Source organism: Microtus oregoni, unplaced genomic scaffold (genome assembly GCF_018167655.1).
Source record: "Microtus oregoni isolate MIOR12 unplaced genomic scaffold, Mior012 000044F_ref0000062, whole genome shotgun sequence".
NCBI lineage: Eukaryota > Metazoa > Chordata > Mammalia > Rodentia > Cricetidae > Microtus > Microtus oregoni.
The window spans coordinates 17,950,573-17,975,645 of record NW_024543218.1 but is presented as its reverse complement, the minus strand read 5'-3'; the positions used below and the strand labels follow the sequence as shown (position 1 = coordinate 17,975,645).

Sequence of the window (25,073 nt, the reverse complement as noted above, 5' to 3'; positions counted from 1 at the left end):
ATTCAGAGTTTGGCAAGCATGAGGCCCTGGAACTTGTAATATGTATTTGCTCTCTTGGCTGTGATTTTAATTCCCCAAATCACACACTCAGACAACACATTACTAGTATAGTTTGTCCTGTTTATCAATGTTTATTTAGATTTATTTCAGGGAAAAATTCAAATGGAGCTATTTAACACAATTGAGCATTAGAAGTATTTGTTTTGGTACTCATAGTTTTGGAACATACACATTAAACAGACAGAGAGCCATGGATGAGAACCTGTTTGCTCCCATCTGTGGTGGGATGGAGAGGGTGGTTTCTAGGTTAAGGAAAAAGTGAGCTAGCTGAATTTTATTTCTCTTCTTCTGTTTCTAAGTACTTTTTAACTAACCAAAGGGATCCTAGATGGGACCTTGGCATCAAAGGACAACTCATAGTCTGTGCTTTGGTTCCAGTCACTGCCGGGTGTGTGTGAACCCTTCAACTGTGCTCTTGGTGACCATGCCCTCCTGTTCAAACTCTGAAAACTCCCAAATGGAGCCACAGCAGTCAAAATGCATTTTATAGATTAATTACCTGAAGACCAAAACATGTGTTTGGGAGGTCTTTTAGAATGCTTCAGATCCTAAGACCTCATGACCATGGAAGGACATCAGGAGGTATTGATGATTTTTATTTTATTCCACTATAATAGGTTTTAAAGGAATAATAGGCAATGAAGAACCAAAACCAAGAAAAAAACACCACAACCACAAAATGCCCGCAGTCACCTGACATGTTTTTTTTGGGGGGGGTCAGAAGTAAGATACAGGATCTGGGGAGATCGATGGATTCGCTATGGCTCTCATAATGAGTACCCTTCCATGTAAAACAGGCCAGTTAGACACTGACTCCATCTTGGACTCCCGATGCCAGCAGTAAGTGTGGGGATCCATGCAGCCTAGTCTCAGATCAGCATATGACTACCTGTCCATACAGTTACTCGGGGCAAGTTGCCATGGAAACAGACCATGGGAAGGGACCAGTGGACCACAGGACAACACAGGAATTTGCAGAATTCCTGCAGCTTGCAGGCTCTTTTCTCTCCTTGTTATTGGTTCCTCGGGGTGTGGGGTGGCTAGTTTCGCTTTGTCAGCCACACATGCAACAGCTCAAATTTTCCCTGGAAATCCCAAATTCCGTTCTTCCTTGAATATTTCCCCACTTAGCATCAGCAGAGAGCTAATGCTCCCCAGATTTCTCATCTGGAATTACTGCCTCTAACGCCCAATCCTGGGAACTTTTCTGATTCAGTAGAGATGGTTAGGTATCCATGAGAAAACACGTGTGGAACATTAGCCATGTCTCACAGTTCTGGAAAGGACAGCAGGGCATGCATCCACAGAATAGGGAAAAACCTCAAGAACACACAGGATAGTGCATACATACATCACAGAATAGGGAAAAACCTCAGGAACACACAGGATAGTGCATACATACATCACAGAATAGGGAAAAACCTCAGGAACACACAGGGTAGTGCATACATACATCACAGGATAGGGAAAAACCTCAGGAACACACAGGATAGTGCATACATACATCACAGGATAGGGAAAAACCTCAGAAACACACAGGATAGTGCATACATACATCACAGGATAGGGAAAAACCTCAGAAACACACAGGATAGTGCATACATACATCACAGAATAGGGAAAAACCTCAGGAACACACAGGATAGTGCATACATACATCACAGAATAGGGAAAAACCTCAGGAACACACAGGGTAGTGCATACATACATCACAGAATAGGGAAAAACCTCAGGAACACACAGGATAGTGCATACATGCATACACAGAATAGGGAAAAAGCCTCAGGAACACACACATCGCCAACTGTTGCGAGAAAGTTGCCTGGATACTAAGCACATAGAATTAATGGTAGGACCTGGTATGATCCAAGAGGAAGAAAGACGATGTGAAGTCTGGGATGGAGAGATCCGTCCTCACCATACCCAGGGTCTTCCACTCATGGGGACAGAGCGATGGGAAGAGGGCATTGTCAAAGTCTGTCTTTTATAGAGAGATTGCCACATAGGACCCTCTTGTAGAAAAGGGAACTGTATAAGAACATATCTTGCAGACATGAAAGAATCATTTGGGTTTGAATATTGTTGTCCTTAAAGCTTTATACTCATGTCTATTGCTTGTTGCATGAATGCTAATTGGTCACAATAAATAAAGTCTGGAGCCATTTATTGGGGAGTGAAGGCTGAGAGATCAGAGAAGTAGCGCAGCCAGCCACTAGAGAGACCTTCTACCTCTACCAGTGGTCAGACCGAAGGGGGTGGTGCTGTCTGTCCTCAGCCTGCTTCAGACTGCATTCTGGGACTGCAACTGTCTCCACCAATCCTCGAACTGCACCGAGATCCTGTCTCCTCCCCGCTTATATTCCTCTCTCTGCCCAGCTGTATCACATCTGTCTCCACCTCCCTAGTGCTGGGATTAAAGGCGTGGGATCCCAAGTGCTGCAATCATCTCTGTGTGAGCTCTGTTTCTCTTTTAGAAGATTCAATCTTGGTAGCCCAGGGTGGCCTTGAACTAACAGAGATCCCTTTGCCTCTGTCTCCCATGTTCTGAGATAAAAGGTGTGAGCCACCACTCCCTGGCCTCTAGTGGCTCTGCACTCTGATCTTCAGGCAAGCTTTATTTGTTAAAACACAAACAAAATACCACGACAGCTACTCGGTAACTGCAAGTCACTGTGAGCTGACATAAGTGTTTTGAGAGCAGTACTTATGCAGGGTATATGTTTAGATGCTGTCTTAGTTAGGGTTTCTATTGCTGTGAAGAGGCACCATGAACACAGCAACTCATGAAGAAAAATATTTAACTGGGGTGGTTTGCAGAGGCTTAGTCCATTATTATCATGGTGGTATGCAGACAGATTTGGTGCTGGAGGAAGAGCTGAGAGTTCTACATCCTGATCCGCAGTTAACAGGAAGTGAACTGTGGAAACACTTAGTGTAACTTGAACATAGTAGACTACTTCAAAGCCTACCCTGACAATGATACACTTCTTCCAACAAGGCCTCACCTACTCTCACAAAGCCACAGCTCCTAATAGTGCCACTCTCTATGAGCTTATGGGGTCATTTTCATTCAAAACACCACAGATAACTAGTTTATAAAGATGACAGATTCTCCCACCCATCCTAAGTGCCCTTCTTTCCCCACGTCTGTCTGCTCCATCCTGTCTGTTCTTGCTTCCCTATCCAGCCTCACCGTTGTGACCTGTCAGTGACTTCAACCACTCTCCTGCACACACCTTTACTCGGCAGAATCATTCTTTCCTACCTAGATGGCAACTGTGTGAACCAACCTACGAGTCTGGTTTCCAGACCTATTACTCAGCATGGGATCTAGCTGCATATATTAATCACTGTAAGAATGTGGAATCCCACCTCATCTCTGCTCCTGAGAGTTCCCTGAAGCCTCTGTCCTAGACTGGATTCTCTTGAAAGACTTGTGTGAGAGAATACTTACAGGAAAGGGGTATTGGGAATGGAGGATTAGGCAAGGTTACCCTTAACTGGAAAGAGATTTACCAGTTTCAGAGGAAGCTCAGGACTGGGATTGATAGTTATGATCATGTAGACTGACCTGCGCTGAGGGCGTGAAGATGGGGTTAAGGCAGGAACACTAATGGACACAGTGAAGTACTTCTCTGTCCTCGGTGGCAGCAGTTATGTGCTGTCATGGCCAGCAAGAGCCACGGCAGCCAGCAAGAGCCACGGCGGCATGTGCTCCAGTGGCCAGCATGAGTCACAGCAGCCAGCATGAGCTATGGTGGCCAGCATGAGCCACGGCGGCCAGCATGAGCCATGGCGGCCAGCATGAGCCATGGCGGCCAGCATGAGCCACAGTGGCTTGTGCTCCAGTGGCCAGCATGTACCACGGCGGCCAGCATGAGCCACGGCGGCCAGCATGAGCCACGGCGGCCAGCAGGTGCCACCGTGTCAGTGAGGAGACTAGAAGGAACTAGAGCAATTTCCACAGCTTCCATGTTTCTTCTGAAAGCTTCTGAATTAAAATTTCCATTTTCTTGTTTGAAACCCCGTGACTCTAAGTCACTCCCCGCAGAAAGCCTCACCTCTAACTGTCTCAGGAAAAATCAAACACTCTCACCTGGGAAACACTTTTACTGGCTTCCTGGTGCTCATGGGAAAGTTCTAAATTCCCTATTGGCATTGCAGGCCCAGAGTCACCTGGCCGCCTGCTGTGGCTAGAGCATCCACCTCCGTCATGCCGTCATTGGGATGCCTGGGCATCATCTGCATCCTGAACACAGCTCAGGTCAGAGTGTTTTATTAAAAAATCTAAAATGTCAAGAGTTGCTAAGCTTTTAGGCAATTTCCACCTTGACTCCCACAGAGCTAAGTTAATCAGTGTTCGCAATGATGGATTTCCACCCTGAAATTCTTAATATTACCTCATCTTATTGGGTTATAATATTCTGTGAGATGTTAAGAAGAATGGATCTATATGTTACAAGGTGCCTTCCTGAGAACATCTCTTTGTTACACACACACACACACACACACACACACACACACACACACACCACACTCTATAATTGTGAAGTTATCTAGCTGCCCACAAATGTTCAGATCAAACTGCTGTACTTTAACAAGGAGCAGGCACTGCTCCATCGCCTGTCCTGAGCGCTGCACCAAATCCACCTGTGACTCCACTGACGTCAATTTCTAGGACCCTGCAAGTTGATCTGCAAAACTCTCTGTTTTAGAAAATTATTGTAGTTAACTAAGACTCATCTTGATATTATTTTCTATAGGATTTTCTGAAACTCAGTGTTTCCTTTTTAAATTTGGAAATCAAAACCTAGCCAACATTTAAATTTCAGGAATTTTTCCTTTAAAAGTTGCCTTTCCTTCTTCGGAAACGTCAGCTGCACATGTGCAAGGTGCACCTTGTCTGTTACATGTCATCTTCTTCACGTCATCCTCCCCACACGTTTGTTAAGACCTGTTGGATTTTCAGAAGTGATGTTTATGCTCCATCTGTAGTTTGTGATGCCTTCATACCTTACGTATTTTCCCTTTTCCTTTATCTTCTAAGCCTTGTCCACTTCTACTCCATGTTTTTTTGTCTTATAAGTTTTTCTTTGAATGCTGATAATATATCTTAAAGATTCTTCTGATAATTCATGTTTCTTGGAACTCTTTTTGAATTTAAACCTGTTAGGCATATTTTCCCTACTGCTTTTGTGTAGCTATGGAAAGTAAAATTGCTATACACTATCCCTATGTCTGTTTATTAGGGCGTGCGTATATGGGTGTGTGTACTTGCTCGACATGACCATATTGGAGCTTGGGCAAACTAGTGGAACTGGCTTTCTCCTTTCTCCACATGCGTCTTGAGGATCAATTCAAAAAGGTCAGATTTGGTGTCAAAGCCTTCACCCCAAACCATATCACTAGTTGTATTTATGGAACGTTTTAATGAGCTACAGGGAAAACAGACTTTAAAGGCTTTTACAGGTTGCCAAGATGGCTCACTGCGTAAAACACTTGACACCAAGACTTATGACCCAAGGCTGATCCTTTAAAAGACCCACATGGTGGGAGGGGAGAACCAATTCCCAATAATTGTCCCCTGACTTCCACATACACCATAGCGTATGCATACCGACACATACATACTCATACAACCTTATTAAATAAGTTTAAGAGGGAAAAACAAAACATTTTTTATCCTGGCATTCTTTTTTAAAAAAAAATATTTATTTTTTATTATGTATACAATAGTCTCTCTGCATGTATGCCTGCAGTCCAGAAGAGGGCACCAGACCTCATTACAGATGGTTATAAGCCACCTTGTGGTTGCCGGGAATTGAACTCAGGACCTTTGAAAGAGCAGGCAATGCTCTTAACCACTGAGCCATCTCTCCAGCCCCTATCCTGGCATTCTTAAATACATTCCCTTGAATGCTTTTCTATAAGTGAAATCCTCAGTTTACATTTGCATAGAAGTGAGTCAGGGGTCTACTAGGTAATCAGCAGGCCCTGGATGAACATATAACTGAGATCTCAGGTCACAGGGGCTAAAGGTCTTACTGTCTCCGTTTCTCATGGACATCTGAAACAGAGAACAGCAATGCTAATGACTTAGAACGACTTCAGATGCAGAGTGGATATGTTACTCCACTTTCCTGACGTCATCATACGGCGCCTGCAGAAGGACTCGGTTGGACCATTGCCTCAGGAGAGACCTAGACCAACAAGGTCTTGAGTCTCCTCTGAATGAATACAAATTCTGATGCTCCAGGTGGGCATACAGCAAGACAGCCCCCCTGCATGATGTCATCTCAAATAGGTTAACCGCATGCTCACACACACTAGCAATCTGTTCATTACTTCCCCAAAGTTCCCATCTTTACATGAGATGTCAACAATTTCCTCTCATTTTAGGCATTCTCATTATGCTAATCACAAACCAGCCTTGCTCTGACTGTGATTTCAACAGAAACAGCCACTAAACTCATCTCAGTGGCTGACTACTTGGCTTAACATTAGGTCAAAGCAATCAACTCTGGCCCATTTATTGGAAGTACAGTTGGTCTTGTCTTGCAAGGACCAGTCATTTTGACTATCCTATATGCATGACAAACAGTTATGAGAAATTGGCTGTCAGCATGATTCTGCAGAGATTGTGGTCCTTCCTAGAAAGACACTATCAATACACTGAAATATAGCACAGGTATTTCATGGTGATGATACTGAAACTATCAACAAGAACACTTCTCACTTGTAGTCACTACAGCAGGGAAACTTACCAAAGGGCATGTGAGGTACTCTGTATAAGGAAGGGCTGTGTCTAAACTCAACAAAATATGCTAATCCTTGGCCAACACTTTCATGACGCAAGTCCTCATTCAAATGGGTCATGAAGTAGCCTCAATATCTTCCCAAAGCGAGGAGGTATTTCAAAATAATTTCCCAAGCTAAAAACTGGAACCTTGGCATAGAAGCATCCATGTCCCTATGCTTCCCATCTTCAACAATATTCTGAATGTAGTTTATGCATATATATTTAAATATCCATGCATAGATAGACAGTCATCCTTACTTCCACCAGATGTGCTGATCTGGCATTCTTCTAAAATCCCAAACCTGAGGAGTTTGGAGAAAATAAGTTGAGAAAAGCTTTATACTGTGAATCAGAGGTCCACAAAGAACTAGTATACAGAGGAATCCTGTAGCAAGATGTTTAAGAGCTTGGGTGGCTCAACAAATGGAGGTGTTGGTCCAAGATCTGCCATGGCTGGGAAACAGTCACTTGATGGGCAGTTAACACAAGACAGTAGAAGGAAACATTGTTCTCTTTCAGCCGGCTTAGGTCTTCTGAGTTCATTCTGCTGCCCTTGGTTGATCGCCCTAAAGGGAGCTATAGAGTTGTAGCAATGACTGCATCAGCAGATAGCAAAACCTATCTCCACTGTTCCAGTTCCTATCTGAGGCTTGCAAGTGCTCTAGCATTGCAGAGAGAGAGAGAGAGAGAGAGAGAGAGAGAGAGAGAGAGAGAGAGACAGACAGAGACAGACAGGGAGAGAGAGACAGAGAGATACACAGAGAGAGACAGAGACAGAGAGAGAGACAGATACAGAGAGGGGGAGAGAGGGAGGGAGAGAGTCACTCTGTGTCTGTCTGTGTCTTCTCTCTCTCTCTCTCTCTCTCTCTCTGTGTGTGTGTGTGTGTGTGTGTGTGTGTGTGTGTGAAGAATAAGTGCCAACTCTCTGTGGCCTTCTTATTGGTCATATGTGAATGTGTTGCTTCACAGTGTGAGCAACCTATTGTAGTGAGAACAGACATCCATAGTGTTGAATTAGAACGTGGATGTCCACGCTCTCAAGAGAGACGTGGTCTACTGTAGTAATATGAGCGGCGGGGCTGCGTCCCCAGCACCCCGGCTGCCTGCTCGGCTAGCTTATGCCCTGAAATAATTACACGGACACTGTATTCTTTTAAACACTGCTTGGCCCTTTAGCTCTAGCCCTTACAGGCTAATTCTCACATCCCGATCAACCCATCTCTAATAATCTGTGAGCATCGGTCTTACCGGGAAAGGTTCAGCATGTCTAACCTGAAGGCTTGTTTCATCGCGTGCGTCTGCTCGGGAGAGCGGAGCATGGCATCTCTCTGAGGCGTCTGCTCCCGAGAGGAGAGCTGTGGAGTCTGAGCTCACTTCCGCTTCCTCCCAGCGTTCTGTTCTGTTTACTCCACCCACCTAAGGGTGGGCCTATCAAATGGGCCTAGCAGTTTCTTTATTGCTTAACCAATGAAATCAACAGATTGATATATGACACTCCCACACCACTTCCCCTTTTTCTGTTTAAACAAAAAAAGGAAGGCTTTAACTTTAACATAGCAAAGTTACATATAGCAAAACAGTTATCAAGCAAGAATTACAGTTACAATATTTATATCTATTTTATCTTTTATCATAACTAAGGAAAACTATCACGTTGGGCGCCAAATGTATCGGCATAAATAAATTCAATGCAGATATTAAAGAATATTTACCACTTTAATGATAAACTTACAGAACGAAGTTCCAGCGTAGTACAGGAGGTAGGAAGGAAAAAAGGGGCAGAGCCACCTCCCCGCGTGCCCATTTATTGGCAGGCATTTGCCCGAGGCAAACCCCGCCCCCTAAAGGGGCTGTCTTAACCCTACAGTCTACCTTTAAAAAAAGATAGAGATATGATTTCCAGACTGAAGCTTGGATGTGAACTGAGGTCCCGGCAATGCTCTGGCTCCTCCCTTGCCATGGTCATTCACCATTCAGTCATTCATCCTTGGTGGGACAGTGACAAAGGTCATCGTGGGATTAGGAGGGCTTGGCACTCTGATCTTGAGAACACTTGTGACTGGCATGGTAAGAATGATGTCCGTGAAAGAGTCTGGAAAACTACAGCCTAGAACGTTAGGAGAGCATAGGATTCACAGTGTGAAAATTACAATTACAGCTGTTGTAATACTAGGCTTAACACAACACACTACCTATATGCCTGCCTGCCACCTTCTCCCTGCATCCTTCCCTTCCTTCCTCCCTACCTCTTTACTCTACACCCCTACTTGATTTCCCGTGCATCTGGGTTTGAACCTAGAGCCCATGCGTGTTAGATGGGTGTTATCACTAAGGTGCATTCTCAGTCCATGCTAATGACTTTGAAAGATCTCAAAGACAAACAGTTTAAAATGAGAAATTCACTATGTTCTAATATATGTGTGTGTGTGTGTGTGTATTTTTCTTAAGAAAAATTCAAGAAAATAGTGACTAATTATTTTGGTAGAATATCTCAACCTTTTATAAGAGACTAAAACTGTATACATGACAAGAAACTGACCATCATTTAAGAAACACAGACATTTCAGTTCAACTTAGAGACTCGATGAATTAAAACACCAGGTACCAGGGAATCGTCTATAAAATATCTACCAATCTGAAAATGCTTTTAAATTAAATTCCAAAACCACTAGAAGAGAGCACAAGAAATATAAAATTTGACATGAGAATGAAAATATAGAAGTTATATTAGGGCTTATTAGTATATTTCATATTTTAAAAATAAAACTATTTCAGTTTATTGACTCTCAATAGCTGATTGGAGTTACTCTGTAGAAAAAAAACTTATTTTCCTTTATATGAAAACTAAAGAAGCAATTTTTGAAAATCAACTTTTTTTCTGGTAGTACACAAACACGTTCACCTTAAGTTGAAGTTGACTAATAATAGCTTCTTTCTTCTACTCTTTATATCCTCCAGCATCTCATTTTGTTTTGAATGGATGATCTCACAGTGTCACGGCTCTCCCGACCCTGGTATCTCTAGACCTAAACCTGCCACAGGTCTTCAGAATAATGAGTGCCTGTGGCTAGTTCCTTGCGTTGGCTGCAGCTAAGATACCCCGGTACCGCAGGAACAGGTGTCATGTCAACGCACAGATGGAGAAACTGAACGCACTCATTAACAGTGCATCCTCTTACTAATGACCGACTCCGGGATGGGGTGGAGGAAGGAGTTCAGAGACAAAAGGAGAGCTAACAGTTGACACAAATCTAAGAAAAGGATCCACGGCATCCCCAGGCTTTCTCCTTCTGGCATCTGCCAGAATCACAAAAGCTGTGTGTTTCTTCGGTACTTTCGAGCGGTAGGATGCCCTTTTGCAATGTAACATTCCTCTTCTTGGCCTTTTCAGACCCAGCTGTGACTTGCTTCTGTTTCACTTTGTAGGCGTCCCCAGGAGACCTAGTCAGCTTGTTCAAACGTTGTCACTTCTACATCACTTCTACGTTTTTCAGCCAAGCCCTCCTTCCTCACTCCCAGCTTTCCACTGGGCAGCCAACTCAGTATTAACAGTTATCATATGTCAGGCAATAAGTTAAGCTTGCTTATAGATTGTAATCCATATAATCTTCACCCCAAAGACCACTGTATTAGTAAGAGAGAGTCTGGGTTTATATTTGAGACAAGCGAAGCTTTCTTTAGCAATGTGGAGATACAAAAATGGAATCTGTTAAATGTAATACGTTTTCAAAGATTTGACACCTTCAGTACCTCTCTTGCCTGTCCTTGTCTTTGGCCACTTTGACTAGGGTTGTAGGTACAACTTGAGTATACGAATAAACACGCCTGACTTATCTGAGTACCGTGTCCCAAGCTGCCCTGTTCAGCACGCTGCACAGGTACCCTGACCTACAGAGAACAGCGTGACCGTCATCTCACCTAAGCAGAACACTGACATAATTAACACCTCAACAATGTACAAGACACTGTTGTTCTGGTCTGTTTTCAGTGTTTACACCAAGCTCACGATGCTAAGTTTATGAAGAATTATCTACCATAGATTGAAGAACATTTTCTTCTATTTGAATCTGTTTTTAAGGAGTCTTCCCTTGTAATGACGACAAAATTACATTTAAAGTCTAACTGCATTCACAATGTCTAAAATACGAAGCCCTGACAACAACAAACATTAACAGGGCTGCAGCGCAATCAGAACTCCCATCACCGCCGGTGGGAAGGCAACAGTGTACAACCATGGTGGGAGGCAGGTAGGGAATTTATCACGGTTGTACATGTAATCCAGTCATCATAGTCATAAGTATTTATCCAAGTGAGTTGAAAACTTGTATCTGCATGAACTTTTACATGGTTTACAACGTATACCTAATTGCTCAAAACTGGAAGGAATCCAGAATATACTGTAATAGGAGATTGGACTAAAAAAACTGTGGTTATATTTATACGTGAACATTATGCTGAGATAAATAGACGTGAGCGACCAAATTATGAGGAGACAAACGAGAAACCCTTGGGTGTTCACTGCTAAGTGGAAGAAACAAACAGAAAAGTTTGTTTCTTATATAGTGCTCCATAGTATATAAGACCCCAACTGTGTGGCATTTTCAAAAAGGTGGGGCCAAGGTGTCAGTAACATAGTCAATGACTTGAAAAGCAGAGGGATGAGGGAAACACAGGAGTTTGTTAAGGCAGTGGACATTGCAATGGATACAGCCCAGCCAAGTGCTAAAACCCAAGGGAGCCAAATAATACAAAGAGGGCATTCGTAGATAGACTATGGGCTTTCCCTGATATTCTATTAGTATTGATTTTTCAGCTGTAACAAGTTCACCTCAGAGAGTGAGATGCCAGAGAAAGGGGAGGTGAGTGGAGGGTAGGGTGGGATGAGGCAGATGGAAGCCTGGATTTTCTGTTCAGGATTTTTAGCAGGCCCAAAGCTGTTGTAAAATACAAAGGCTAAATTGAGAGCGGTGCCAGATATTCTGGAGGGTGAGGCAGGCAGGGAGAGGGCGGAAGAGCAGGGAGGAGAACAGGAAGACACGCAAATAAATCAAACGAGGCAAAAGGGAAAGGAAGGAGAAGAAAGAAAGCCCCAAGTCTACAAAAATAAAAAAAATAAAAAGTGTATCTTGAAAACAAAACCAGAGTTTCAACTTTTTTTTTTATCATTAAAGTATTAGTTTGCCATATACTTCATATTGGGTGACAAGGAAACCTCGATTCTGTCATTTTGCCCTTTTAGGAAGAATCATTTCCAGCTGTGAGCTGCGACATCTCTACTGGAACCTGCCTCTGGCATCCACGCAACTCAACAAAGAGAGCATCCGTCCCTCCCCAACATTTCCATCAGCTTTATGACTACCGTTAATTCCCTTCTCGTCTCGCTTGTCCTGACTGCAATTTCTTACCGACGGTGGCTGCCCTTGCTCCACCGCCTAACAGCTCTGTGTCCCGGTAGTCTTAGCTTGCAGCCGCGTTCTTTCTGTTTTCTGTGGTGACTGCACCTTTGCGACATTCTCAGAAGTGACTGCTTGGTTGTTCCTGCTTGTCTTTTCCTTCAAATGCTGGCAGCAGCTCTGCTCTTGGGGGTTCTAGAAGACAGCCACTGTTTTAAGGAAGAGTAGAATCTCACGTTCCTACCTGCTTCTGTCAAGTCTGCAATCTGTGGAGGGCTGTGAACCTCTTGAATAACCAGATTTTAAAAATAAGTATGTCTAGGGCCATCTATGTAATGTGCTCCTTCAGTAAATCCAAGTACCTAAGTTCCTTCTGCATGATATATACTTCCACTCATTTGTTGGGATTTGCTGTTATCTGTGGTGTGGAAAACTTGGGGCAGTTCATCTCATTCTAAAATTGAAGGCTTTTTATAAATTTGTGCCACACCCATCAATTCTATGACATATTCTACTGTTTTAAATGACAATTGGGGTCTAAGAATGCTTTAATCTCTGATAATGTGAAAACCATGACAACTCTAGGTGTCTTTTGTATTCATTTACCCATTCAAAACACACTGTGCCCACACTCCAAGCTAAGTACAGGGACAGTTATTGCTGAAAGTCAGGGTATTAAGATGCAGTCTCTATTTTCAGGCTTATCGCCAAATAATCAATTGTTGATTATTGAATGCCTACTATGTGCTGGGACAAGATGATTTGTGGAAATGAACTCTAGTGTAATAACTGTATCAATAGAATAATTGTCAAAATATAGAGATCCTGGGGAAGACGTGATGACCTTTACAGAGGCACGAATGGGAACAAGCAAGGTAAATAGTCCAGGAATATTCAAAGTAGATTTTAAAGAGAAGTTCCCAGAGGAGAGGGGAGGAAAGGGTCTGGTAGTGAGTGCATATATCACATCAGTGAGAACAGCAAGAGAATATGACACACACACACACACACACACACACACACACACACACACACACACACGAGGATACTGTTCAGCCAGACCGAATGAAATCATTAAGACCCTGACGGGTATGCAGAACCAAGCAGTATGTGTTCTCACACAGATGCAGAATCTGAAAAAGTTGATCCCCAGAAACTGAGGGTAGAGAGGTGGAATCGTGGGCTGGGAAGAGTAGAGAAAACCGGGTAAAGGAAGGTTGATCTGTGGCTCCTGTGTGACAGATAGGAGCAAGACGTTCTGGCATGCTATTGTAGAGTTTGGTGACTGCAGAGAACAATAACTTATTGTACATTTCAAAAAGATGGAAGAAAAGGTTTTGAAAGTTTCAACACAAAGATATTTGAGGAAGAGATGAGAGATGTTTGAGGAAGAGGACCGTATTGAACTGAATTTAAACGTTACACAATGTTTCTTTGTATCAACACTTCACATGTTACTCCGTTAGTGTGTATACTGTAATGCTTCAGGTATAAATCTAAAATTCACTTCAATCTTAAGAAGTACTCTGATATTCACGCTGTTTTGTGGATGAACGTTAAACATTATGAAGGCAGTGACTTATATTTTTTTATAGGGACTAGCCAAAAGCTACAAGCACATGCATGTAAGACACACACATTTACAATCTGCACACCACTGCAAATGTCTTCCCAGAGAGCATCTCTGTAAATTACACTCTTCAGAGCAACTCAGTCCCCTAGAACCACAACGGGAGCCACACCCTTCTCCTGCCTCCTGTCTGAGGATCCCTGGAAGGGCATCTTTAGGCTCTGCTCCAGGTGTTAACAATGGTCAGGCATTGTAAACATTTAGCATTAGCTTCCTCCCAGTCCCATGAGGAGTTCCCTGCTTTATTTTATTCTTTTGTCCACAACCAAACTGGGTATTTTTTGGAAACCTTGTGGAAATTTCTAGTTTTGAAAATTGGCATCAGATACCCCTAGATGCTGGTGTAGATTAAAGACTTGAAACCAGACTCTAGAATGGGTAACTGATTGATTCTTTTGAGTAATCTCTTTAGGCCTGTTTCATTTTCTTCGAATCTGGAATAACACCTACTTAGGGTTACCATGAGAATTATGTTTTATGATGCATCTAAAGTTTGTAACAGAGCTGTAGACATATGATATGTTCTTAACAGAATGGGTCCTTTCTTCCATGCTGAAACGAAACCCATACCCTCATAAGTCTGCTAGGCAAGCGCTCCTCCCCTGAGCTACTTCTCCAGCCTATCCACATTTCTCTTCCTTCTTTCTCCTCTTCCTTCACCTTCTTACCTTCCTCATCTTCCTCACTTCCTTCTTCTCTCCCTTCCCCTCCAACTCTCTCTGTTGCTCCTTCTCCCCTCTTTTTAAAAGAGTTGTAACAACGGCAGGGGAATAAAGACAAATGCTTGCACACACACCCTATAAAAAGTCATCAGATAGTAAGCCAATGGTTCCCATTTCACTGAACCCTTAGACAGCTGTTCCAGGTCTGAATCACTGCTTCTGTTGCCACAGGCGAAAGGAGAATACAATGTAGATTTGCTCGGCTCACACAACCATTCATTTCATGTGAGCACTCAAATCTACCTCTATTTCTAAAGCATAGCACTGTTAAGAGCATACCGATTTGAAAACTAAACATGCTTTCTCACATAAACCCACTAGCTCCTAAAGCCTTACGTAGTATGTCCAAATGCAATTTAGATAATTGTTTGCATTCTTCTGTGTTAAATTTCTAGTCTGCTTATATATATTTTTAATAAACTGAGCCAGACATCATGTTTTTGTTGGAATGCTAATGTACTAATAAATGTTTTAAATAATAATAACAAGCATTCAGGTCCCAAACCAGGAGTTACTCGGTGAACTTATTAGTGACGTGACTTTCATGCTGCGGAGATGCCAGGAGGCGCTGAGCAAGGTACCAGCTCTCCACCACCTACTGCAAAAGGAAGGACCTTGGGGAGACCTTCCCGCATCACAGGTGGTTTTTGTCAGGCAGCCTTTGCAAGAGTTGGTGCAAAAATATGGAATGCTTCATGAGTTTGCATGTCATCTCTGCACAGATGACATGCTAATCTTTTTACCATTGTGGTTTTAGTATGTGTGCTGCCAAATTGAACACTGTATAGTGCTGTTCAATACAGAAAACTCGAGGGAGAAAAACAAAACTACCAATAGCTGCTCTTGACCACTAAGCAGAGGACCGTGTTGCAAACGGCATTCCTCTTCTGGTTTGTGTGTTTGTGGATATGTGTCTATCTTATCGTTTCACGAGTAACAAGAAAATGGTAAGGAGATTGCCTCCTATTCAGATCATACAGAGCTGTCTTTTCAGACCCCAGGGAACAATCTGCTGTTTGTCACTGTAGCTTCTCCTTTTGTGTGTTTCCTTTGTTTGTTTTGAGAAGTGGCAAAAGTACGGCAAGCCAATGACTTGTTCTTCTTTCTGGTTTGTATGCAGAAGGCGAAGAGTGGGGAAATTTAAGTGTGAGGGCAGTAACTATATCTGTAAGCCAGAAGCTGCTGGCAAAAGGAGGGGCCTTAGTCTGATCAAACAGAGTACTTTTGCACTTTTTAATCAGAGAAATAATAATGAATGCATTTCTATATTTCAGTAAACAGAAATTGATTTTCCTTTTTACCAATTTGCTATGCTTTAAAAATTTATGTGTAATTGATAACTAGGACCCTTTCAATGTGACAAGACATTTTTGAACTTGATAAATACAGAATATTTCATTAGGTATGGCAGTACCTCACAGCAGGGTAAACCATTCAAGACAGGAGAACCCAGCCTTGTCCTTGCTACCTAGACATACTTTGCAGAAGCCTCGGTGAGTAGAGGCAAAGAGTAGCATCTGTAAGACTACAGCTCATCTTAATCTTCAGTGCAATCTACCAGAGTCTTAAAACCAAGCCCAATAAAAATCAAAATAAATGAATTATAAATACAACAGCCAGATATTTTATACTCTTTAAGAACCAGGGCGTTATTGACTACTTCATCCTTACACGGTTTGGAAACTACACAGATATGGTACAAGTTCTATGAATTTAACTCTTCTCCACTTCCCTGCAAAGGTGCCTGGTGAGAAGTCAAGGTAAGATTTTGTTAGTTAAGTGTTCACTGAGTGCGCCATAAAACTTTACTGAAGACTTTGTTTTCACACGCATATTTTCTCTTTCTCCAGTGTGTTTGGTCTTGCTACACGCAATTATTTTGAAGCTAATATTTCAGCGAATAGGCAAAGATCTTGAGACATTGCAGTGATGTGAAATTCCTCAAGCCATTTAGCGTGACCTTTAGGTTTTGAAAAGGTGAATATTTTACATTTCTGTATACTGACAAGATAAACGTACATCTAAACCAAGTGAACGTTAGAACAGCCTTAGCTGTTGAGGCAGATGCAGATAATGACCGGGGAGAGATTTCACAAATTCCAAGTTTCTTTTCACTCTTGGCATCCGACTTCACCAGACTTCTCTAACGCTCCCCAAAGAGACAATATAAAATAGCCATTTTATATCCAAGCTCTGTGCACTCTACCAGCTACTCTGATACCACATAATTATGCTTATTTTTTAAATGGATTGTATCAAAGCTTTTAGAAGACAATCTAGCCATTTGAGGCTTGGTTAGGTAGCAGTAAGATTTGCTAGTGTTTTTTAGGAAAACGTCTGTATATAAATTTACATAGCAAGGCTATCCATGTGAATATCATATTCATTTCAAAACCCCTCTTTAAGATTCAAATTCAGCTTGCTTCTCCCTGGACAATATACCAGGAGACCTGGCCCCTGATCCCTGGAGAGATGGCCCCCACCACTCACCACAGGGCAGGGTGAACCAATCCTGAGGACATGCACGTAGTGGGGCTGGCTCCAAAGACTTGCCTCAGGTAGTTGGCCCCAAGGGCCGGGTCTGACCAGCTTGGCTACTATTGAGGCCCACAGCCAGGCCTTGGTTGACCCACCCTAGCATCTACTCCATCTAGGACCTGCTGGAGCTGGGGAAAGGATTGGTCCTGTGTAACAATACCTGAAAGATCTCAAAGACCCGTGGTAGTCATAGGATAGCCCATAGGAGTTCCCATGAGGACCCAGAGAGGATGGTGTACCAGAAACCACAGGCCTTGCCCTAGACCAGTGATTCACTGCAACAGACATTTGCCGGCAAAACCAATAGGGCAAAGAGATAAGGCACACTGAAGCCTTCATTGCTACCAGGACCAACAAAGAGGTGTTGGAGAAACCAAAAAGAAGGAACAATGAGATTTTTCTATTGTAATTTTTGTTTTGTTTACTTTTCCCTTTTTCTTTTGTTCACTTGCTTGCTAACTTTGATTTGTTTCCTATGGGGGGCCACAGTAGGAATGAGGATGGAGGGGGGACCAGGAGGTAAATGCAACTGGGGTCCATGATGTGAAACTCCAAAGAACCAATAAAGAATATATATATATATATATACACACATATATATATATATATTCAAATACGTATACACACATATATATGTATTCAATATATATATATATACACATATGTGAATATATATATATATTCAAATACGTATACACACATATATATGTATTCAATATATATATATATATACACATATGTGAATATATATACATTTATATGTATTCAATAGATACACACACACACACACACACATATATATCCTGGACTGAAGACAGCTTTGTGGTTAAGAGCACATATTGCTCTTACAGGGACCTGAGTTAAATTACCAGCACCCACATCAGGTGGCTCAGAACACTTGTATCTATGGCTCCAGGGTGACCTCAGCAAAGGCATTAGATGGTCCCAAAAGGTAGATCCTGAAATGTCAGCAAAAATCCATCATTCTTAACATGAGGACTGCCATCAACAAGAATGCCTGGACCATGCTCTGCAGTGTCAGCACGTGACCCACAAAAACAAGTAGTGTTCTGGTCTGCACTTGGCATTCCATCTGCAGAGCCAAGACAATTCCCGTGGAACCAGAAGCCTGTGGCGGTGAAGAGGAAGCCCACTTGCCCCACCAACAGCTCCAGAGTACCACACTTTAGAGGTGTTAGAGGTGAGAATACCCTGATGATGTGGGATTCCCCCCTGTATGCTGGGAAAACTATTGGTTAATAAAGAAACTGCCTTGGCCTGATAGGACAGAACAGAGGTAGGTGGGAAAAACTAAACTGAATGCTGGGAGAAAGGAGGCGGAGTGAAGGAGAAGCCATGAAGCCCCGTGGGAGACAGATACCAGAACTTTACCCGGTAAACCACAGCTACGTGGTGATACACAGATTAATGGAGATGGGTTAAATTACCATGTAAGAGTTAGACCATAAGAAGCTAGAGCTAATGGGCCAAGCAGTGATTTAATTAATACAGTTTCTGTCTGATTATTTCAGGTCTGAGCTGCTAGGCAGCTAGGACACAAACAAGCAGCCCCCTTACAACACACTGACTTTTTCAACCACACACACACACACACACACACACACACAAATAAACAAACAAACAAACAAATAAGTAAAGGAAGGAAGGAAGGAAAAAAAGGAAGGAAGGAAGGAAAGAAGAAAGAAGGAAAAAATATAAGAAAGAAAGAAAGAAAGAAAGGGAATTGGATACTAAGCATTGTATAAAGTATTGTGTGTGTGTGTGTGTGTGTGTTTTCTCAAGATTAACAAGGATTAATTCTTCACTTTGCTTTAAGTTTTTCTCATGTCTTAACTCACTTTTTCTTGATGAGGGAAGACAACCATATTTTTCTGACAGAACATATCACTAAACATTAAGTTGCTGTCAGGGCTGGGGAACTTCCTTAGTAGGTAAGCATGCAGTACAAGTCAGAAGACCTGAATCCAGTTCCCAGAAACCACAATTAAAAAGCCAGACATAGTGGCTTGTATCTGTAATCCCAGAGCCCCTACCATGAGAGGGGGGTGGATATGGGAGGGCGGGGTGTGTGTGCTTTAGGGACAGTGACCCTGGAGCATGCAGATAGTAGATCAGGACAGACCTGTCTGAGCAAAGGGGGAAGAAGGAACTGACTCCCAATTATATCCTCACACTTCAGCAAAAGCTCCTGTTCTCTCTCTGTCTGTCTCTGTCTCTGTCTGTCTCTCTCTCTCCCTTTCTCTCTTGTACATGCACACAGAATGATAATACCCTAGGGAACAGAAGATTGACAGGACTTTGAAATCAAAAGGCAGGATAAAATCAGGAATTCTTTTTGTTTTTAAATGGAAAATATAATACCATTTGAAATCACTCTGTATTCTCTGGATCTAGGCAACCTTGGGAATGGCACTTGAAAGTGTGACGTTAGAGAAGCATTAAGGAAAAAAATTAAAATCCTCAAGGAATTTTAAGAGTGAAATGAGGTGCCATGGCCACATGGACTGCCATGGGTCTATTATCATTGTGTCACGGTTTTAATATGCAGAGTAAGTCTCTGACCAGCATTTGACGTAGTAGAGGAAAATTAATAGGCATGTTTTGACAAAAATGTCCCCTAAACCACAACCTGAAAGCCTTTACTGATTTTCATATTAAATGAACGTTTAATATTTTCTTCCCAGGCAGGCTTAAAGGAGTAAAACTGCAGCCCGCAGGCATGTTCAAGGCCACAGCAGGCAGAGACAAGGGGGACAGCCTGCTGCCTTCTCAAACCAGCATGGTCCCTGAGAATGTCATCTTTGATGTGGCTGTGGCAGAATTTCAAAGAAACGTGAACAGTTAGTATTCAATCAGCCCACGAAATGAAGCTGGCCTGCAGCTTTCTATAAGGTTGGTGGAGCTGAGGGACGTGTGGGTCTCAATCTGAAGGCAGAGTCTCTGAACAGCAGGCCACTCCATGGCGGTGTCTAGAGTGAAAAGGCAGCCATCAAAAAGGATGGCTCCTGCTGTAATCTGCCCAGCAGACTTGGTGCCCGTGGCTCGCCTTGAGAGAGGAGAGGTTGTTTCTAAAGAGATAAGCTGAGGATCTGGGAGCATATCTCAGTGGAGTCTACCACAAACATGAGGACCTGAGATCTGAGACCCCACACCCACATAAAAGTTGGGCGTGGTAGTGCATGTCTAGAATTCTGGCTCCAAGGGATGGTAAGATAGTGGATCCTAGGAACTTACTTGTCAACCAGCTTGGCTAAATCAATTCAGGTTCAAGGAGAGACTCTTTGTCAAGGAGAGGTAATAGAGGAAGATAGCCAGCACTGAACTCTGACCTTTAACATATAGGGCAAGAACCCACACATTTGTACACACGTGAATACATAAACGCACACCTCCAACACAGAGAGAGACACATTGGGACCCTTGGTGGCTTGCAGATAAGAAAGCTGCCTGAAAGTAGTTGAGGAAACAGGGAGGCCTTTGCAACTGTCCCGTGTCTGTGGAGAGCTGTTTTTTTTTTTTTTTTCAGAAGAGACAAACACAGGTAAAATCTCTAGTTGAGAGAGTGAGTGGGCTTAAGGTTTCACAGCTGAAAGACAGCAGTATTTAAGGAAGCGGAAGTGAAATTTAAACCAGAGAGTAACAGTGGCAAAGGGCTTTGTTCACCACTTTCTAGTCAGAGACTCTGAGGCACAGTAGCTTCTGTGCAGGCGTGAAAATATGTGTCAGTGGTGCAGAGCCAATTAAACACGTGGGAGTGAGCACTATTATGCAAGATCCCAACATCTGAGGGGGAAGAGAAAGAAGCAATGTGTTCTGGGAAACTCCCTCTGCCAAACAGAGCTGGTGTGAGGTTGAGAAAGTGATAGGCCTGGGAGAGCAAAAGTAAACAGAGTTTTCATTCGGGAAACTGAGGAGAATAAGGATCAGTACTATTGTTCATGTCTGTGCACATACTAAGTAGTTCCTCAGTAAGCGCTTTATCCCTTGCATGTATCAAGAGTCCTAGAATTGAAGAAGAACAGAGCAAACATTTGCTCGAGATAATAGGATCGAGGAAGTGAGACAGGAGCTGATCGGGGGACAGAGATGAGCCAGAATGAGTTAACCTATCCGTGTTTGGTTTATGTGCGGAGCGGCAAAGAAAATAGCATACACAAAGTGCTTCCCACTGTTTCTGACGTACCAGAGATGCTCAAGAAAGGCTAAATAACATGATCACCACCACCATTACCCTCTTGGGGTGAGGGTGTAGCAGAAATGCTTCGTGTTGCCAGGACTACCAACACAGCTCCCTTGAAATCCTCTCACTTGTGCGTCAGCCCTCTTTGATTTTGCTTATGTCCCCTGCACGCCATGGATTCTTTTATGCCAGATATACTAATGTCTTCTTTTTTTTTTTTCAAAATTCAGTGGGTATCTGTCAGACATTAGGCAGAGACAGAAAGAGATGGGGAGGGAGACACTGGAACAGGTATCCCTAGATGGGATGTCTTCATCAAATCCCTTTCCTCAGAGCTCAGGGAACCCTGCAGAAGAGGGGCTGAAAAAGTGTATAAGAGGCAGAAGGAATGGAGGACACTGGGAGATCCAAGCCTTCTCAATCGACCGAGCAAGGCACATGTAACTCATAGAGTTTGCAACAGCAAGTACAGGGCTTGCATGGGTCTGCACCAGGTTCTCTGTGTATATATTATAGCTCATAGCTTAGTAATTTTGTGGGACTCCCGCGTGTGTGAACAAGTGGGTCTCTGATTCTTGTGCCCTCTCTTGAGACTCTTTTCCTTTTGTTGGTTTGCATTTTGCTGTGGGTTTTGTTTTATCTTACTGTATTTAATTTTGTTGTGCTTGGTTGTTATCTCTTAGCTTGTTCTTTTCTAATGGGAGACAGAAATAGAGTGGATCTGGACAGAAGGAGAGGTGAAGAGGAACTGGCAGGCATACAGAGGAAAAATGCAATCAGAATATATTGTATGAAAAAATAATCTTTTTTTTCAAGACAGGGTTTCTGTAGCTTTGGAGCCTCTTCTAGAATTAGACTAGGCTGGCTTCAAACTCACAGAGATTTGCCTGCCTCTGCCTCCCAAGTGCTGGGATTAGAAGTTTGTACCACCACTGCCTGGCTAACATAAACCATTTTTAATAAAAAGGGAAATTTTACTGGGTAATTTTGAGTTTATATCTATCCTCCTTCTGAACTAACATTAGTCAGTTACTACTTTTGGGAATCCCATCTCTCTCTGGCTTTGAGTCAACTACCCTGTTCACATCTCTCCCAAGTCTGGAGCCATATCTAGGTCCCTACAACTTATGGGATGTGAAAATCTTGGGAACATGAGCAAATAGGATTCTAAAATGCTCTTAAAACTGTATTTTCAGCAGGACCAAAATCATACCATATTTCTTTATAGACCACTTTTGATTTATTTACTTTTTACAGTGGTGGGGCTTGAGTGGATGCTTTATCAAATGTTCTACCATGTGAGCTATGTCTATAGCTGTAGACCAAAGTTTCTGTCCCACCTGGTCTTGCAGCTGTTCAGTCCCAAAGAAATACATAGAGGTTTATATTAATTATAAACTGTTTGACTTATTAGCTCAGTTTTATTACTAACTAGCTCCTACAACTTAAATTAAGCCATAATTTTTAGATATTTAGCCACATGGCTTGGTCCCTTTTCTTAGTAAAGCAGCCTCATCTTGCTTCCTCTGCATCTGACTTGTGACTGACTCTCTGCTTTTCCTCTTTCCAGAATTCTCCTAGTCTGGTCACTCCACCTATACGTTTTGGCTGGTTACTGACCAATCAATGTTTTATCAAACTAGTACAAGTGACAAATTTTTATAGTGTACAAGAGCATTATCCCACGGCATATGGGAATTGAGTGAGTACTTATCAAATGTTCTATCAATAAGCTATGTCTATAGCTCCACAAAAGATTTTAGAAAAACACTCCATATGTTAATCTTAACATTGAAAGTAGCGTCTATTTTTACATTATAGATCAAATGTATTTGTTGTAAAATGAAATAAACGAACTGTTTCAGAAGTAATATATTAAAATGGAAGAATGTCCTTAAGCAGATGATGCCTTTCTTGAGTTTATTTTTGAGTGCCACACTTCCCAAGGCAGCTGTAAGGAGTTCTTGCTGATGAGGTAGAGACAGTCTGAAGTTTGACCCTGTTATTGTGATCAAGCTTCAGGAATAACTTTTGGAAATTGTTTGGAAATTTCATAACACATATATTTTAAGTTTTCTGCTATGGTCACTATCCCTCATATTATTGTTTCAGAAATCTAACTGGAAAGATGAGTTATTATGCGTTTTCAAAATAGTAGTTAACCTGGAGAATATAACAAATTTTACAAGCAAAAAAGGTCCTCCTCCTCCCAGGAGATCCATGAGTCCTGCTAGGGCTCTCCTCTCTGCCTAACCTTTTTCCTCTATGGTTTGTAGCTTGGTTATCATTTACTTAATGACTAATATCCACCTATTAGAGAATACATACGATATTTGTCTTTCTGGGTTTAGGTTACCCCACTCAGGATTTTTTTTTCGAGTTCCACCCATTTGCCTGCAGAGTAATCCTCCACTGTGTAAATGTACCACATTGTCTTTATACAATCTTCTGTTGAGGAACTTCTAGGCTATTTCCAGTTTCTGACTATTATGGGTTTTGTGGGTGGACTGGGGGCAGGTGGCAATGGGAGTGCATAGTGGGGAAATGGGATAAAGGAAGAGATGGCTGGAATTTTGGGGCATCTGGGGAGCAGGGTGAAAACCTAGTGCAGTAGAAACTTCCTGGAATGTGTGAGGGTCATTTGAGTGAGGACTCCTAGCAATGAAGGTGATGCTGGCTGGACTGATCATCTCTTGTAGCCACGCAAGGCTTCCAGTAGTGGGACTAGACTTTATTTGGTTGAATTGTTGATCGAGGAGGTCCCATAGATATCACTAAACAACTCAGGCTGATGTTTGGACAGAAGGTTGCTCTCCACAAACAAACAGCATAACCCCAATATCTACCCAGCTCATTGAACAGAGAGAAGTAGACCTTGTGACTGCATGCAGCCTTCATCTCTATGTTCTATAGGCTCTGTAGGCTGCTGAAAGAGATACATGGTCACCAGTCCAGTCACAAAACGTGGATCTACAATCTGCCATGCCTGCGAGAGATGCTGGGGCCATGGTGGATCAGAACACGTGGGAGTGACCAATCATGGCTTGATTTAACTGGAGGCCCGCTCCACAAGAGGGAACCCATGCCCAGCACTGCTTGGATAGTCAGGAACCAGAGACTGGAAAGTCCAGAGACCTATGGTATAACTGAATATGACTGGTCTTAAAAACAAACAAACAAACAAACAAACAAAACCCAATGAAATTGTTCTTAATGATCTATGCTCATAATTTGGTGCCTTGTCCAACTGTCACCAGCGGGGCTTCCTCTGGTAGCAGAGGGGAGCAGAGGCCCACAGACACATTATAGGGAGAGTCTAAATTGGTGGTCTCTATTGGGCCTCTGTCCTTGGAGCACAGAGCTAGGATCTCAGGGAATTCCACAGAAGAGCAAAGACTGTAGGAGTCAGAGGTCATGGAGAACATCAGGAGAGTATGGCTCACCGAATCAGCGATGCCAGACTGGCATGGGCTCACAGAGACTGAAGCAGAAAATGTAGGATCTACAGGGGTCTGCACCAGGTCCTCTGTGTATGTTGTGACTGTTAGCTTGGTATTTTTGTGGGACTCCTAACTCTAGGAGAGGGAGTGTCTCTGACTCTTTTGACTGCTCTTGGAACTGTCTCTTCTGTTGGATTCCTGGTCCAACCTTGGTGGGAGAGCTTTTGCCTTGTCTTATTGAATCCTTTTTGATAATGTTTGGTTGTTGTCTCTTGAATATCTGCTCTTTT

General features: G+C 42.6%; 1 protein-coding gene and 1 non-coding gene across 6 annotated transcripts in view; both read right to left on the bottom strand.

The window, feature by feature from the left end:
- Nucleotides 1–25,073, bottom strand: part of LOC121434623 (membrane-associated guanylate kinase, WW and PDZ domain-containing protein 2) — a 1,272,606-nt gene that overhangs the window by 364,052 nt on the left and 883,481 nt on the right. The gene's annotated exons all lie outside the window — the stretch shown is intronic.
- Nucleotides 15,282–15,385, bottom strand: LOC121434818. The gene has a single exon (XR_005972513.1). It is a non-coding gene; the product is annotated as a U6 spliceosomal RNA (small nuclear RNA).